The 18,656-nt window shown below is 36.6% G+C and overlaps 1 protein-coding gene across 1 annotated transcript in view; it reads left to right on the forward strand.

Annotated features, from left to right (window-relative positions):
• PRKN (parkin RBR E3 ubiquitin protein ligase) overlaps nucleotides 1-18,656 on the forward strand; it is a 767,906-nt gene that overhangs the window by 446,426 nt on the left and 302,824 nt on the right. The window lies entirely within an intron of this gene.

The raw sequence follows: 18,656 nt of genomic DNA on the forward strand, positions 1-18,656 counted from the left end.
CCATGGCAGGATCAAATATGCTGAAATTAATCCAGAATTATATTTGTCTAGCTTGCTTCTAAAAACCTCTAAGGATGGAGACACTGCATCCTCCAAGCCATCTGTTCCATGGAATATCTGTTCTTTACTATGAGAAAGCATGTCTTGTGTCTGCTGCTCTGGCAGGCAAGCTGATGTTTTTTAAGTCTTTCCTCCCATGGACAATAAGAGCAAAGGGTCACTGTGTTCTTCTGGCTGTTTGCCTATTGGGAATCCTCCATGATACTACCTCCTTTATCTCTTTTCTAATCTGAACAAAGCTAATTCCTTCAGTCTCTCTATAAAGCTCATGTTTAACAAAAGACAATTTTCTGGGTTTTTTCCCTTGAAATAGCTCATGCTTAGCTGTATTTTCCTTCAATTGTGATACTCAAAACTAGACAGAGTATTCCAGGGGAGTATTCTTCAGCAGTAGGTAGAACACAGTAATTGTTCTCAGTTTATTACATATGTCATATACATGCCATGTTGAAGAATGTCTCAACATGATCTTGTTGCTCTGTATACTTCATAGAATCACAGAATAGTTTGCGTTGGAAGGGACCTTAAAGATCTTCGAGTTCCAACCCCCCTGCCATGGGCAGAGACACCTTCCACTAGATCAGGTTACTGAAAGCCCCATCCAGCCTGGCCTGGAACACTTCCAGGGATGGGACATCCACAGCTTCTCAGGGCAGTGGTTATTTTGTGCCTGTTTAAGGAGGTACTTGATTTTTTATTTATTCCTTTCTGCTGCCTAGTAAATTATTCTGCATTTTCAGTCCCCATTTGATTTTCTAAAGTTGTTTTTTTTCCTTTATCTGGTTCATTTGGGGTCTGTCTCTTCAACTCTGATCCTGCCTCTTCGGCGTTTGTAATCTTTCCAAAGCTAGTGTTAGAGGTGGAAGGTATGTTGTGTATTCAGTCCTACAAGATGTTTTTGAAAACTTTAAACAGATTAAGATTCAAGGCCTGATACTGATAATTGCTCTGAGCACAATCATTAATTGATGTGTGCATATCGTGATAGCAATTTTTCCTGAACTGTGTTTTCTGACTTTGCTTGTGACACTGCAGTAGAGGACACCATCAAGAAAAGACCTAATTTCTAAGCTACCCAGACTAGATTGTGAATCCAACATACAATATTTTCTGGCAGTAAGTTGATTCAACCTTGATTTTTAATCTGTATGAAACCATGGCTAAGCAGCGTGTGACTTATGGGCTAAACACACAACAAAACACAGAAAAAGCAATCACAGATTTTACTTGCAAGGAAAGAAAATAATTCACAGGAGTAAGAACTGAAAGAGTGAATGTTGAGATTCTATCCCAAATGAGACGAAGGAAACACTGTTGCTGTGTTGTTTAGATGGCCTGGCTTCCCCTGGTTCTGGCTGTGTCCTAGTATTCTGTGTTCAATTGTATCCTTGGAGATTCATATTCCTGACAAGCTCACAGAAGATGCTAAGGTTCTTTCTTCATCTGACTGTGCAGGCAAAAAAAATAAAATATAGTAGAAAACCTGTTTTGTTTGATAATGATGGCCTGTTAATGATGTCCACCAAAACATTTAGAGCGAGCTTAAAAAATGATGTGTTCTTTTGTAAGTCAAACTGATTACATACAGAGCAAAAAAAGAGAAAAGATCTTTCTTGTTTGATTTTTTGTTTGATTTATTGGGGTTTTGGTTGTTTTCAATTTTTCTTAGAAGTGGTTCTCAGGTTGGTATCAGTTGCTATCGTATTTTGGATAGTGTTGGCTTTTTCATCAGGTAAATTGCGTATGGTCCATCTGAGGGCAAAGTGGTAGGCTAATCCAGAAAAAGTCAGAACATTCCACAAAGTTCGTTTAGTGAATGTAATAGATCCATGTGTAAAATTTAAGATACTTTAACATCCTGAAACCACTGTGGCCTGAGTTTCCATTAACCTTGATACCTATCAGCAGTAGTTATAATAAAATACTGTAAAAGGAATAAATCATCAGAAGCAAGGGTAAAGACCACCAGGGTATGTTCTTATGATCACCATACGGTTTCTGCTTCCAAGCCCATATAGACCTGTAAGGCTGTACCCATTAATAAGTTGAGATTTCCATTAATCTTGTAATTCAGAAAATTGTAGCTAGAGCATGAGAGAAAGTTTGGTTAAATAATATGCTGTTTAATCAGTGTGAGAGTCATTCTCAAAGTCCTGGAGCAGTTCATTTATGTTCAACTTATTAGTATTTTTCTTAAAAGTAGGACATGTCATATGGTCTTACTGCCACGATACCTAGTCTTATGCCTTCTGAAATGGTGTCCTTCTTGTCTCAGGGCTAGAAAAGGGGAATGCCAGTAAATACAGTCTGTAATTAGCACTTATTTTCTTCTCTGACTACATATTGTTTTTATCATACATATTTCTGTATTATTATGCTTTTAAAAGTTATTGCAAATTTTTCTTAACTGTATTTGAAACAATTTTTCTCATCCTCCCTCTGTAGTTGAATTTGAGCATGTAAGTTTCTTGTCCATATAGAGAAGAGTAAAGATAAAGGAAAACTGTCCAACTAAAGCATCTGGAAGTCTCTTTGTAGGTATGGAACGCAAAATGCTGTAGTGTTATGTGAAGATTTTTCCACAGTATTTTTTTTACTTTATTCAGTGATTTGACTTTCCTGAACTGGTGGCAGTAAAGTGTAATACCAACCCACTTAACTAGATCTTGAAATGTGCAAATGTGTATAGAGAAAGCTAATTGTGATTATTTTTCCTAGTGTTACCAGCCTCACACTGATTTTATAGCATAGAATGCATTAAGGGAATAAAAAAATATGGCTGTGGCCCAATTAGCTACCACATTATTATTTATAGACTTATCTAATGCCATTTACAGAATACAAAAGATTTGAACAGTAAAAAAGCGCAACTGTGATTACATTGCACCATAAAATACAACACGCCAGCCTGTTAAAGGCTAAGTCAGTGTGAATCTCAGGCATCATCAGTTCCTTTCTAAATATTTTTTCTCCCTATAATGAGGAACTGATGCTGGATAATTTATATTCTACTTTCATTTTCTATCTTTTAGTGCTTTCAAATTTTAGATATGATAATCATGTTCCACAAATCATTGATGGAATTCAGGATATGTTCTTAAATACAGAATCTGTATGCTTTCAAAGAAGAATCAAATTGCAGCAATTACCTTGCAGTCCCTGCTTTGTAAGATTTAGGGTGGTATTTGTAAATGGCTTATGCAAAATTAATCATACCTTGCAAACTGCATGAGGGGAATTGTTCACAACAATGGAACATAATCCAGTGGATGAGGTGTTCATCTACAAGGCAATAGAACAAGACTGGTGCAAAATGCTTCTTGCTATTCCTTTTCTGCGTGCTATCACATAAACAGTGTCATATCCCTAATTTCACCTTTCTTTTAGCCATCTCTTACATTATATGGATTTTGGGGAACAAATTATATTTTACAGGGTTTTTCTAAATTTCTCTCCAAGTCAAGAGACTTTGGTGGTGCTGAGTGCAGAAGGATTAGTACCTTACAGAGCAGCCCTATTTGCTCCCAATATACAGTTTATATTTGAAAATGTGGGGCTGGTGAAAGGGTTTCTTAATTTTGGACTGACATGAGCATCTCGGAAAATACCAGAAACTCATCTTGTGGAAGAAATGACATCAGCCCTAAAAATCCTTGAAAAGGTCTTGTTTGGTCCCTGCAAAAAGTAGGACATTCAAAATCATCAACTGCTTTCTGAAAAAGATTGTTTTTCTTAATCGACAGCAGTGAAAACAGTTCATAGAGGCCGTATTAGTACAAGCATCCGTCTTCATCTATGGTTTCTTATCCTTGTCTAAAGATGTGCAGGAGTGATAAAATAATTGTCTTAATATGCAGTACTCATAAACTGTTTATTTCTTTAAAATTCTGGGTGTGATTGTGTGAGAAAAAAATTAAAGTCTGATGCCTTTTTAGATTAGACACGTTTTCCTTGTATTAAGACTTGCCTGGCAAAGCGTTACAGTGCGAGTAACTTCTTTTGTTGAAAGCATTTCTCTTGTGCTTGAAATAATTCATGGGTGCTCATGTTTGTACTATCAGGTTTAGGCTGAAATAACCAAATTATGAAGTATTATCTATTATCTTTTTCCCCAGAAATAAAAAATACATATGTTTGTGAGAAAATTGGGTAATTAAATATCCAAAAAGGTCACAGGCTTACCTGGTCTGCATACGTAAATACACATTCTAAATGAACACATATGTGCACATTTGGACAAGATTGTTTAAATAGTAACCTAAGTGCTTGCCCGTGTTTATATGAAATATCTACAAACATGTTTTCAGGAAAATGTCTCTAAGGCATGAATACATATTTGCATATTTTGGAATTTTTAATGAAAAGAATTTTACAGACTGCAAAATAGAAGACCTGCATATTTAAAATAATAAACCCTGAACATAACTGAATTCTTAATACGTTCCCCTGTCCCATTAGTAAATTGGCTTCTGTACTTTTTTTTCTTCTTGTTTAGGTTACTAATTATACTATTTATTCAAAATACTAGTATCTTAGTCCTTCTGCTGTTTGATTATTGAGTAGCAGAGATAAGCAGGGAAATACTCAGTGTTGTCAGTATCAGAAAATTATTTTCTGTATTGTTAGTGTGTGCTTCCGTAGTTTTCATTGAAAGAAAATTTCATATTCTTTGTATGATATTTCTGCCATGAACACTGAGTATCCTTTTGGGATAGATGTGTCAACAGAAAGGCACATCACAAAAATAAATGGAATAATTGCAAGCAAACAATTTTCAGCTTGTGTTCTCAGGACTCTTTTATTTTTATTGATGTTTCTCTCACTCTGGGAATCTTTCCTGATAATGTAATCTTGAAACAGTTTGGTTCTTCTCTGACCTTTGCATTCAGAAACATTTGTTGAAGTGGTTTTGCATGCATTTTTTTTCCCTAAGGTATTGCAGGAAATTCTGATCAGGGAGAGTTTCACTTAAGTGTAAAATGGTTCTGCACAAGATCACAAGTTTAAAGGAGGCACACAGATAATATTTCCTTGACATTTTCCATACAGTTGCCTCATTCTGGCACTTTTGCATCTGTCTACCCTAATCAATTAAGAAATAGAATAGTGACAAGGATGTACCATCAAAGAAAGGACATTTAAATTTAGTTTCTCTCCAGCGTGGGGCTTGACTGGCTTGCCTTGCTATCCCCTATTTCTTGCTTGGATCAGTACATCTCTCTGTGTTCCAGACCTTCAAGCCCAGTTTGCATTATGTCATCAGAAAAAAAAAATAATCTGATTTTACTTGCTTTTTGTTGACTCCTGGGTGTGAAAAGGTAAGCTCAGTACTTTTTGGAAACAGGGAATAACAAATCCTGTTGCTTTTGTACCTGACTTGTGAGCTGCAGTGCCGCAGGGAGATGTTTGTATGACTAATGTTGGTGGCTGCTTCGCCCCATGCCACTTTGCCATGGTCTGTCGGCACACTGAGGCCACAGTGTCCTCACGGTATTTGGCCCAAGACTGGAGCCAAGCCATCCAGCTGCCTCTTCCATTGCTCTTGAGATAGTGCATGAGCTCTTTAACTGTTGTTGTTTTTTTCCTTTTAACCTTACTTTGCTGACAACCTGGTCTGAGCTATTTACTAGTAATGCCACCTTAGGGTATAAATTACTTTATCCTTTCCAGATCACTTCATCTGAAACGCCAAACAGTAAAAAAGGGGGTCTCGAAACTGATTGCGTAGCTCTGACATCTAAACAGAAAAACTCTTTCTTCATGTCAAGATGACTCAGAGCTTTTCCCTCTATTCAAAAATATATAATATCCTTGTGGCAGCTGCATTGGCTCCTCACATGACATAAAGTCTACTTTAATTAATTAGAATCAAGAAGCTATTTTAGCAGAGGAAACAAAAAAGGGTGGGTTAGCACTTTGCCTGGTTATCTTTAGCAAGTGTTTCCCAATACTGAGCTTTGAGAATAAACATTTGTATGTAAAACTTTAAAAACCTTACTAACAAGGATAATCAAGCTTTTTAATGACAAAGTCTTGGCAGAGTGACTGTGCAAAATTATGATTATGATTAATCTCCTTAGGGGATGTATGACTGACAGCAACTGAAGCTGGCTATCACACAGGCATAAATTGAGATGTGGTTAAGTTGCACTGTTTGCTAGCCAGAGGCAAGAAATAGAGACTGGCGTGTTGAACTTGCACAGGACATACTATTTTTTAGTGTTTTGTGTTGCCAAACTAGACTAACAGTGCAGGATTAAGTCTTCAGTACTTTTGCCCCAAACTCTTTCTGACCTTTTACTGTGCTCTCTAGTGTATTTGACATTCCAGAGGAAGACACAAATCAGCACAGCAAACATTTTCAAGGTTTTCTGTAAGGAAAATTATACAAGTTAACCTAAGTCCTAGTTAATGTTACATCCTGCCATTTGCATTTGTTGTCTCAGTAGCACAGAATAGGTGGCAAGTCATTCAGTTAGATTTCTGTTTCTTCTTCCCTGTGAGGGCAACTTAGAGCTAATGGTCCGTTTTAGCCTCCCCTTGTCAAGCTACCATCGGAGGAGATATGGCCAGAATGCAGCTGAAGTGCTGAACTGTCCAGAAATTCCCAGCTGTCTTCTGAGGTGCTCGGCCTTATAGCATCCTGAAAAAGCTTTCAGCTTCTTTAATGTATACCTGTAAGAACAGGGCTGAAGCATCCCACACACCATAAAAGCAAATCCCTTCTTCACAATTTTTGTCCTTGTTCTTGCTTTTGTTTGGGCTCGGGAATCAAGGGTAGGATTTTCTAAAGAGAGATGTCTATCACTGTACATAATCCAAATTTACAAGTTTTTTGAAATAATTTCTAAAGCTTCATATGAGCTTTACAGAATGAAAAATCTTCTTTTAGAGTGTTTAGGGACAAACTCATCTGCAACAAAGAGTTGAATTGCCTAAAACAAAGACCATTTTTCAGAAAGCACGCAACAAAAACTAGGAAAGAGTTGCATTTCACGGCTGCAACTGTGAAATGCAACTACCTCATCTTCTATTCTGTCTTCCTCCTTCCATTCATTATAAGCTAGAGAAAATCTTGTAATGAATTTTTGAAGGTAGATTTCTTTTGTTTGTTTTTAAAAGAATATAGTAATTTTGGAGCCCAGACATCATTAAATTTCAATGGGATCATTGATCATAAATGACTTGAGCCTTTTTGAAAATCCTGTCCTTAGTCATCACTGTGGCTGTGTTGCTGTTGCAGCTGGTTCTCTGGTCTTCACAGCATCAGATGCCTTCATGCAGAGGAAACAGCCTGCTTGACAAAGAGGTGTCATACCACGGCAGGATAGCTGGCCTGTTGTAGAATATCAGCTGTCAGAAGAAAAGAAAAAGAGTTTGAGTCTTTCATTTCCTTATCGCAGGTGACAGCTGAGGGAAATAGAGCTAGATTTTAATGCTGGAAACAGGTTTCAGCTGAGGGAAATAGAGCTAGATTTTAATGCTGGAAACAGGTTTTATTTTAGAAACCCAATTGTTTCCTTTTTTTTTTTTTTTTTCCCTAGTGTATTAGGATGTACTGTGCCAAAAATGTTACAATCATCCCATGGAATAGAACGTTGTCAAACCTTCTGATTTTTCCTTATAGATATAAACTTTATCAGGATTTTTTTTTTTCTCTGAAGACTTTTGCCTCCAGTTAGATTGCAACAATAAATTTATTGTAAAGGCTGGTGTGCACACTGCTAATGTTTTTGTTCTAATTGCTTCTTTTTAGGATGTAACCCCAGAAGCAAAAGGTTTTATACTGAAGTTGTGTACTGCAGAAATATTTTAACTGCTGTCAACCCAGAATGAGACGTACAAGCTTCTTTCAATGATAAAACGATACATAAATCTTTGATACTTTTCCTTCAGTAACCATCTATTAATATTCTAGTTCTGGGAATGGTTCCATCTTTGTAAGTGATAAAGCTGGTGGTTCTGGGATTTCAGAGATTATTTTAAGCTGTTTCACCTGGGCAGGGTTCTTTATCAATATCAGTTTTCTATTCAGACAATAAAATGAACATTGAGGTGCTAGTGAAATTTCTCCCAGAAGTGAAACATTCAAGCTGACTTGCGTGGCTAATCAAGACAAAACAACAAGCCTAAGCTTAGTTAACTGAAAGGCACGACTAAGCAATTACCCACACTGTATAATACTGTTTCCATGCAGCCACCCACACATTTGACTGATCCTGAAGACAATGCTGTTCTTTCTCCTTTTGAAAAGAAGTGTAGAGAGAGGCCTTTTAGAAGTATGACTTGGTGGTACCCACCCCATCAGGAAAATAATACGCTGCTCAATAAAACCGTATGTCAGCATCCTTGAATCACAAAAACACCAGCTCATATGTGGTGGAGAGGAACAGTTATATCTTATATAGCAGGCAGGCACCTTGTAGGAAAACTACAGTGGTTACTTTTAATTCTTTTCAATATTCAAACAATTACTTTATAGAAGGTGAATGGCCAAAGTGTTTTTAATTCATGTCACATTCTAAGTAATTGTTCAATAAGTGACATAGCTGTCTTTTATACTGGATGGTCACTTTGCTAATATTTTTCTGTGCTCGCTTGCTACTGGAAGAAAGTTGAGACAGGGATTTCATCTGATCTTAGGAGTAAATGGGAAGCAGAAAAATGCCTAAATTGGTAGCCACCAGACTCCTAGTTGGTTCAGGTGCCATTTAAAAAGATATCGTGAAATCAAAAGGTGGAACAATTGTTAACAGGTGAAATGCGATCATGTTTATGGAATCAGACCGTGAAGGTATCAGAAGGCTTAGGATTCAGTGCTGCAAATTAAAATTAGGCATCTTTCCATCTGTAAAGCCACACAGTAGAAGCATTTAGAAAGTACTTACCTGTTGAAAATATTTTGATGTAGATGGAAATGGTGAGTAATTAATATAACTTGTAAAAGCAGAATATATCTTCATTTCAGTGACAGTAACTTTAGCGGAATGTGAGTCTCCATCCCAATGTAATGGTTATAATCAGTGTTTGAACCACAGGAAGATGCATCATGGGCAGTCAGTCTCCAGGTGTACCTTGATAAATCTTGCTGTGGCAATTCTAAAGAAATATAATCAGAGTCTGATCTAGATATATTTCCTTTAGTACTGCAGTGAAAAAAGCAGGCATAGCCTATATGACTTTGCTGAGCCTCCTGTCATCTTCAGAGTTCTCTAGACACATAGTGCCTGCTTTTAATGCCAGCACAGAGTATAGATTTATTTCACATTAGAATGGTCCAATCTGCATGGCATTGATAAGAGAAATCTGAGTTTGCATTATTCAGTTCCTTGATCTCGTGGAAATATTCTTTCATATAGTTCAAAATACGCGGATCACTGCTTATGGTTTGTGAGTTTGAACAACTTGGGAGAAGTCAGCCATGATTTTGAAAATGTGTTTCTTCCTTATACAGAATTAAATCAAGGAAAGGTATTGCAAGTGGTGGGTGTCACATAAGGATCAACTGGTAAATGAAAGAAGAATCAGGTGTCAGGGATTTAACTGAATTCCTTACCACTTTAAAATGTGTCTGTGTAAAATTTTGCTGTAAACTGTAGACAGCCTACTTGGAAAATTATTTCCTGTAACTCTTAGCCTTTCAAGGACTATGTCATGATGCTACCTGCAATGAACATTGTAGTCTCTGGATAAATAGAAATTTATCCTAGGATGGTGATTTACAGTCTTGACAGAACTCAGTGGGATGTATATTAACCTGAATACCCATTAACCACCTTCCTGCCATGAAAAGGCCTGTTTTTAAGAGCATCTTTAACTCTCACTGGTTTTGCAGTACCTGATAGAATGATGGAAAATTAGCACAACCGCTAGCAGATGTTAATCATGTACCTTAATGCACTGCTGGAGGGCATTCACATTATGGTGGTGAGCCTGGTGTAAGTACCTATACAGAACAGATTAGACCATGTTGTCCTGTGTTTTCAACAGATGCCATGCTCTCCACTCGGGAGAACCCGCTCGCAATGAAGCCATCAACTACTTTTTTCTGGCTCAGTGTCAGCATTTTAGTCTACCCTAACTTCATGCAAACTTTTGTCAGGCTTTGTTGTTCTGGGCTACTTCCTTTTCCCCTCCATTACTTCATTTTAAATCTGTCTCCTGTGGGAGGAGCCCACAGTGTCCTCCCTAGCTTACGTGGAAATTTTCTGTTTTTTCATGTATAACATGGGTCCAAGATAATCCAGATTCTTGCTTTCAAAATTGTCCACCTAGTATCCATTCACCAGTTTTGCTGACAATGCTTCCGCCTCAGCACCCTGGACCTGAATCAGTCAGCCTGTGGGACTTGTCCAAAATTGGAGTTAAAATCAACCTCATTCTTCCTCATTAGTGAAAACAGCTGTCAGCACCTTTCTATTTTACTGTCTAAATCAGAGACATGTTGAAAACATTTCCAGTGCTATCAACCATAATCTCCTCTCTGATTTTCTCTTTTTTTTTTCTTTTTTGTAGCAAATACTTCCAAAGTGTTGCTTATAAGTAGTCTTTCTCGCCTTTCATTCTGTTCTGCGATGTGTTTAGGGTTTCAAAATGAAACCTAGGCTATACACATTTGTTGAAGCAGTTTGAGCAAGTATTTTAAAGTAACTTGTATTATTTGGGGATTAAAGGAAATGGTTTTCATTTCAGTTCTCAATATATTGATGTAGTTATGAGGACTGATTGCAGATGCTGCAGACTTGCCTTATCCATGCACTTACAAACTCAAAACATAGTTAAGACCAAATAGTATGAATCTGTGCTTATTTTCCCTGTTCTGATTATGCTTATTATTATGAATTTTCATTTTTTCATTTAAAGCATCATTGATTCTTGTAATAGAGTCCTTCATACTGGTGAATTATAGCCAATGAAAAACAGACATAGTGAGTTCCAGTGAACTGCTAACCAGTTGGCTTTAGACACGGAATTTTCATGATTCAAACTCCTTGTTTTATTTTCTTCCATGCCAGTTACAGATAACAGTATTGATAAAGGGTCAAAAAGTGCACATGTACTCTCTTTTTCTTCTTTTTCTTTTTAATTTTTCCCATTTATATTATTAATGCACTGAAATATACCGGTAAAATATATATATATATATATATATATATATTTAGTGTCAGGTTATGCCTCAAGTGAAGAGTTAGACTAGACTTTTTTCCCAGGTATAGTTTGTCCATGTTCAAAATCTGTCCATTAAATCCTGCTTTTAGCTGATACAGCTTGCAGTGTCACTTGGCCAGATGAATAGTTTCTCATTCGTTTGGAGTGATGACCTGTATGGTTTGTACCCAGGGTGGTCTGGTAGTTCCCCGCTGACATCCTTCACTCCATGTGCACAGAGGAGCAAGGGGAGTTCAGTGTGTGAAGCACAAGGAATGAGGTGATACATGTCTCCTCTAGGGACATGGGGTGGAGGGAATTTTTGCTGTCCTATAAAGACAGGGAAGGACGCAGTAACTTATGTAAGCCTGTGCTATGTAGCTGCTTATGCCTGAGCTAGGCATTTTTGGCGAGTCAGGCTGGCTGTGCTGTGAAACCTGTGTTAAAAACCTAACAAGGTTACTCTTGAAGGTAACTCTCCTCTGACAGCTATTTAATGCCTACCAAGTGCTGAGGCTATAAAAATGCATTTTGCAGCAGCATTCAGATAATAAATACTGTGAACAGTTTAAAGTCACTGTCTTGTCTTTACAACTTTACGGTGTAACAACAGTAAAGTTACACTTAAGCCAGTTCTTGTTTCATTTGAACAGACTCAAGTATAATCTACATGTTCTTGATATGATACATACGGTATCTTTTAGAAAACAACCACAACAAAACCATTATACAGAACATGAATATAGTCAAGAGAAGTATTTAAGGCATATCAGTGTTCCTCAACAGGTGTTGCTCTGTTTGCATTGCTAAAGGTTTTATTCTATTTAAGTATATTTTGCACCTATGGGTTGGAAATGCTGATGAAGAAAAAGAGAAAAAGCTGCAGGCCTTTTTGTTTGGTTGACATTTTCAATTTTTCAAAGGAATTGTTAGGCTATATTAAAGTGCTTTGCTTTTTGAAAAGCTGAGAAAGCAACAATAATAAATACCATTTAATTGTTTGCATACTGAGTGTGATCTTACAACAACTCATTAGTTTTCCAGCACGTATCTAAGAGGGACAAAGCTAGCTGAGTTCCATCCATGGGTAAATTTTTTCTTGTCTTATATGTAGACAAAGTCTCTGCTGCTTATAGAGGTCTGCTCCAAAATTCTGTTCAGTAAAACATATAATGTACTTAACTTGAACATCAGGGTGGTCCTTAGTCTCCAGTGTACTTTCAGCACTGTACTAGCTATCTTTATTTTATATGCAGATACGGTGCTTTTTAAATTTTTATTGCATGTATAGAAGGATATTTGACTAAGGCATGCCTGCCATGGTGAAGACAATTTTGTTGTACCTCCTTGAGTGACTCTTGATACCCTACAAGTTGTTTTTGAAGTTAACATACACTTAAGGAGTATCCCTCAAAGCATTCCAACTGCTTCAGCTCTAGAGCAGATGTGCAATACAGGTCAGAGAAACTCCCCTCAGCACCCAACACTTTACTGTTTCTTTCTGGGGAAAAAGAAGGTATCCTGTAGCTCTATCTGAATAATGTTATCAATACAGTTATCAGCTTTCCTTTTAATTCTCTTTAATTCCATATGGAAATGCACAAGTATTAGAAAATTATCTGCATTATTATTCAGAATATTGATATTCCAGAGGAAGTAATTGGAGCTTTTACTTCAAAACCAAAAATATTGCCCTCAAGAAAGAAACAGAAAAAGAGAAAAAAATAGAAAAATGTAGATTCATTTGCTTTCAAAAATTGGCAGTACTCCTGGCTACCTGAACTGCAGCCATAAATACCTGTATAACTGTAATTTAATGTCATGTATAAAGAGTCAGATTCAGAGGAACCAGTGAAGTAGGATTGAGGCATATAAGAGGAAAGATGACAAATGTTGGCAAAAGTATATAGTCTATTTTGTATGGCTTTAGTAACAATGTAATAACATTGAAAAATAATTGCATTGGAACATTTCAAAGTCTAATATGTTTAGATTCAATCCTTCCCTTTCCCTTCTCTCCTTCTGTCAGATTTCTGACACATCTGACAGTGCTACCAGGCTGTTTATTACCACTACACATATCAGAGCCCTCGAACTTCACTCTCTGAGCAGAAAGCCATATTTAGTAAAATGCTCTCTGAGGAAGGATGCCTATATAAACAAAAAGAAATCTTTGTCATAAAGAGAAGTTACTAAAAGAGTTTCAACAAAAGAAGTCACAATGACATTCTTTTAGGTCTCTTAGGTATCACCCTTTATCACTACAGCAAATTCCATTGATAAATGTTTCTTGTAATGCCTACCCTTCTAGAAGTTTGCAGTCCTTAGTTGCTAAAATAGTGCAGTGACATAATAAAGTGTACTGTATTTTATGCGGTTTAAAGCAGTGATTTATTTTTAGAAGTTGAAAAGCTTTTTTTTTTGTGCTTTACCTTTCCGTTGGTTCTAAGTAAGCAACATAAGTTACACATATGACATCCTTTACTTCACTATTGACTATATTACTCAAAATTCTTTATATTTCTCTAATTACTAAGGGAATTAAAACACATATTCACAACTGGCATTTTTAATTCTTTTAATATATTTGCCCTCCTTTCTGAGATAGGGAAATATTATTTGCTTCAGCTCTTCATCTGTGAAATGTGGATGAGAGATGTTAAAGGCTTATTTGCAACAAGGGATTTAAATGGAAAAGCTATTCTCATAATAACAGATGCACTCAGCATGTCTTGCTGTATTTCTAAACAAGAACATATTATTCTGGAACAGAATACCTGCACAACACAGTCACTTCAAACATGGTAACTATATCAGGAGATTTATTGTAATAGTTCCTGAATATCTGTCCTAGTTAGTCACCTGTATAGAAAAGACCTCCCTCTGTGTATACCTAACAAATCTCTGACAGAAGAGCAAATCTCTGACAGAAGAACCTCCACATACCTCTTCCAACACTTAAGCTTCTGCCTAGGTGCAGGAACATCAATCCTTTCATGAAAATCCACCTTGCAAATTTCCTGAGTTCTTACAGAGCTTTGACCAAAAAAATGCTTTATGTAAATTGTAACTGTGTACCCCTAACATATTTATATTTACTTATTTTTACTGAGAAGTGTGGGGGTTTTCTGTCTTGAAAATGCATAATAGCTATAAAGGTGCAAGTTATTGCACTTTGCTGGCAAAATTACTGCAATTGTCAGCTACATTCTGAATGTGTATTTTTTCTTACTGGTGTGATTGTCAAAGGCGGCAGTGCTGGGATTTTTGGGTTCCCACATGGCTTGAGGAACTAGAAATTTTAAAAACATCTTTTCTTTGACAGGTAATCTGAACATATTTGATAGGCAGTCATTAGAGAATAAAGCTGGGATTTAGCAGTCTCATTTTACAGGCTCACTCTTCTACAGCATTATGTTAACAAAAATCCTGATGACAGAATATGAATGTGTTGAAAATGAGGGCCTGAGAGCCAAAAGTGAGATGTAAAGCACTTGTGAACTTCAAAAGTTTTCATCTGCACTCTGACAGGCTCTTTTATCCTGATCAGCTTCCCACCTATTCAATATCCAGGTCTTCAGTGCGGAATACAAACAGAAAAGGCCTCTCATCATAATGAACTGTGGGGTTTTTTGCTGTGCCTCACAAGAGAGCAGGTTAAACATTAATAAACTGTTTTCATTAGTGACCTAAGCTACTGTCTGAAAAGTACTCAAAGGTTTAAAGGCTTAAACCAATGTTGAACATCATGGCTTCACCTCTTCTGTCTGCTGCTGACAGCTGTTTTTCTGGATACTGTCACAACCTTTTTTATTTATATATATATATATATATATATATATATAAAATACTTTAATAGACGATTAATCTGATGGCCTGTTTAGTAAATGCTACTTTTCTCAGCAAAACACTCATTCAAAGTTTTATCTCTGAATTCCTTTCCCCTCTGGCCTATATTACTGTGTTCTCGCATTGCTGGTAGCAGGAACCATTCAAAGGAAGCTTCGTAAGATCACCTTCGGTCCACCATCAGTCTGGTATCAGTGCAGATCTCTCTACAGATAAAGGTGGCTGCCTAATCAGCTTTCCTTTTGCCTGTCTTCCCAAGAAATGAGTAAAAAAGTTTGAATTTTACTGAGAAAGTAAGAAGGACATTCCATTCCCTGAACCTGTGACCATGGCAATCATGGTAATTGTAGGCTCTGGTTATTCTTCTCCATTTGAGTTGAATGTCTTGATTTAGATTGTTTGTGAAAGACACTTGTTCTGTTCCCTCTGTGACACTGTGATGCACAGACATCAGACACTCATCCTGATTCAGGACACCTACATGCTCTGTTGTTCACCTGGTTAAAAAGTGCCTATTGTTCATGACAAGTAGTTTTATTTCCCCGTGTTTTTTTTTAAAGTTTGTTACCCTTTTTTCCTTTTTTTAGATTCATATCTTTTGTATGTCAGGAACTGTCTTTTATTCTGTATTTTATATTGTGCCTAGCACAATGAGGTATCAATCTTCTTTGTTCCTTCTGGTACAAGTATAATTCAAATAATGAACAGTAATCACCTTTATCTTTGAGCGTCTTGTAAATCAGCGGCAGTTCCATGAGCTGAGATTTCACAGAATCTTAATGAGTATCTTGCTTCTGCTGTAAACAAGGAGTTTGATTTATCTTATTTTAATGGAGGGGATTTATATGTTTAAAACTGGAAAATCCTGAAAAACTTTTGAACTTGCAAGCCATCTTTGCTAGTGGTTCTTCAGTGGCCTTAACACTGGACATCACTGAATCCATTCAAAGACATTTTCCTGAGTTTAATCTCAGGCTTCCTCTGAAAACAGCCAACACAATATATTACTCTGCCTAACCAGAGACCATGATATTATGTACTCTTTCAGGATTGTGGTGGTTTACTGCTGATGTGTACAGGTGAAAATACCCTTACGAAGACAACTTTTCTTCTCCTTTCTTCTCATTGTTATATGTGGTTTACATTCAACAGACCACTGCTCAAAAAAACATTTTATGGACTCAAGAAAAGACATTTACGATAAGTAACAGGAGAAACAAAAACCAGAAAGGTAATCTAGGCAAGATACAAGTAGTAATTCTGAGTGCATTTTTTGAGCTCTTGGGCTTTGGGAGGAGTTTTGTGTATTTTTTGTGATTTTTCAAAGGAAAATAATTCACAGAAAAGCCTATTTTACTGATGGTGAGGTTAATAGTGGAATTGCAGATGTCTCTGGAAGTTTTGTCAAATGTTTTAGCAGCATGTAAAGGGAGATACAGAGAAGAGGGACAAGATGCACATAATACAAAAGAGGTCAGAGAAATGCCAAAGCATATTAGGATCCAAACTCCATTAAAATCCTGTCTGGCAGAGGTGGGCCATTTCTTACTAATATCTCCCCTCCAGGGCAAGCATGTGAGACTTGGCTTTGATGCTGGCAAACCAAACTTTTGTCATGCTTCTTCTACGTTTCTTTAAAGTTTCTATAATTTACTTCAGTGGTCTAGATGTTGCTCAAGGAGACTTCCCTGTACAGAGTGGATGGGAACTCTTGAACTGACAATGGGGGACTTGGCAACCTTTACATTTTCCAGCTCTTTTTATGCCTTTTCTTTCCCTTGTGGCTTATCTGGCACGCAGTGTTTTCAGAGTTAGTCCAAGAAATGCTAAAACCTCTCCCACAAAGTTTACTTAATCAAGCCGGACCTAAATAATACTCAGTACTACTCTGATTTTCCTCGTTGAATTTACATCTTAATTAATTATGTTTAAAGTGTGTAATACAAGCTTACGTTTTGAGAGCAAATACCTTTGGCTATTTTCTGACTTGTGTTTAATTTCTAAGCATTTCAGGTTACGTTTAGCTTTGATTTGGATTTTTTGTTTGTCTTTCTCTGCCGTGTCTTTAAACTTTATCTAGAAGAGAAGAAAAAAGGCAAGACCTCACCAACCACAGTACCCTGTTGAATCGGGATTCACATCATATCTGGTATAATTTACCAAGCAAAGCCCCTACCTGACTTTTTTCATGACACTTTCTAGATTTTTTGTAGTTTTCTCTTAACATAAAAGTAGACAAGCTGAAATAAATGCTAAGTAAGAAAGCGAGAACAAAAGAAGTCACTATGAATTAGTCATAAATTGCCTTAATTTCTGCTGCATTTGATTTTATTTTTTTCCCCCAGAGGACAAGAGATATTAGGAATGGGTATGTGTGCCAACCTTAAGGTACATCAAGCTACGTATTGTTCAGTATTATAGCAGGAAATTCTTCAGTGAGGGTGGGATCTGTGTACATAGATAAATATGTTTTATATCACAGCAAGCTAGAAAACTACTGCATATTTTCACTGTCTTCTCCAAACTTTTCCTTATTATTTTCTGATACAGTGACATAGCAATCCCAGACAAAACAACCCCCACCCTAACGTATTTATTTTGTTCTCAGAACAAACAACTAATCGCCTTGGGGAGGTAGGAGGGCTCTGCAAATGCTTTAATTGCAAATGTGTTCTACAGAACTTATAAGGGGATTCTTTGTTGACCAAGGAACAGTAAAGAACTGTAATTATTTCAATGCAAATAGTTAAAAACCATATCATGAGCTGAAGAGATTGTTTCAAGTATTTATTTTGCTACTATTTTAGGGATTAGTATTAAAGGCTTTTTGTTTGTTTTGTTGGAATATTTATGTGTAGATCTGTTCAAGTACAAAGAGCCCTGAAGAGTCATTAATGGGAAAACCTGAAGACAGGAACAAAAGAAAAAGAAATAAGATACTGGGCATTAAAACATCTAATTCCAGAGCTGAAACTATAGTTTATCTCTGATTTCAGATCCATAGGTTCTCTATGGTGTAAACTTGATTTGAACTTGAAAGTAAGAAGGCACATTATTTTTTTACATTTGGGAGAATATCATGTATTATGTTTTCACAGGACTGCTGTTTTAGAATAAATTTAGGGCTTACTGTGGGATGGGTGTTGCTGAGGGTCTTTCTACTTGATGGAAGTATCAGACGTTCCATCCCTGAAACACATTTCCTGAGGGCTGCATATCAGCAATGGGACTCTTTGCTGTTCTGAAGATGATGTATTTCATTTGAGAAGATAACTGACAAAGTAACAAGCTTATTTTGGCAGATAATTTAACATTCAGCCCAAGCAGTTGCAATTGCAAAAGTAGTTTGCAGATTCCAATGGTGAAAAAAGGAATAAAATTAAATCTTAGTGTAAACTCCCTTTCAGATATTATTGTTGCTTTTACTAAAATAAATTTGCACAGAGGGAGAGAAGAACAAAGGAACCAGCTTGATTTTCATTTGACCAGAAGTGTAGAAATTTTAATTTAAATATATAGATGGAGTAATTAATGCTGAAAAGATACTTTTTCTAAATGCCCGAACTTTAGGCCAAATTAACTGGCCAAAGACCTCTTCT

This window comes from Falco biarmicus, chromosome 6 (assembly GCF_023638135.1).
Source record: "Falco biarmicus isolate bFalBia1 chromosome 6, bFalBia1.pri, whole genome shotgun sequence".
Classification (NCBI taxonomy): domain Eukaryota; kingdom Metazoa; phylum Chordata; class Aves; order Falconiformes; family Falconidae; genus Falco; species Falco biarmicus.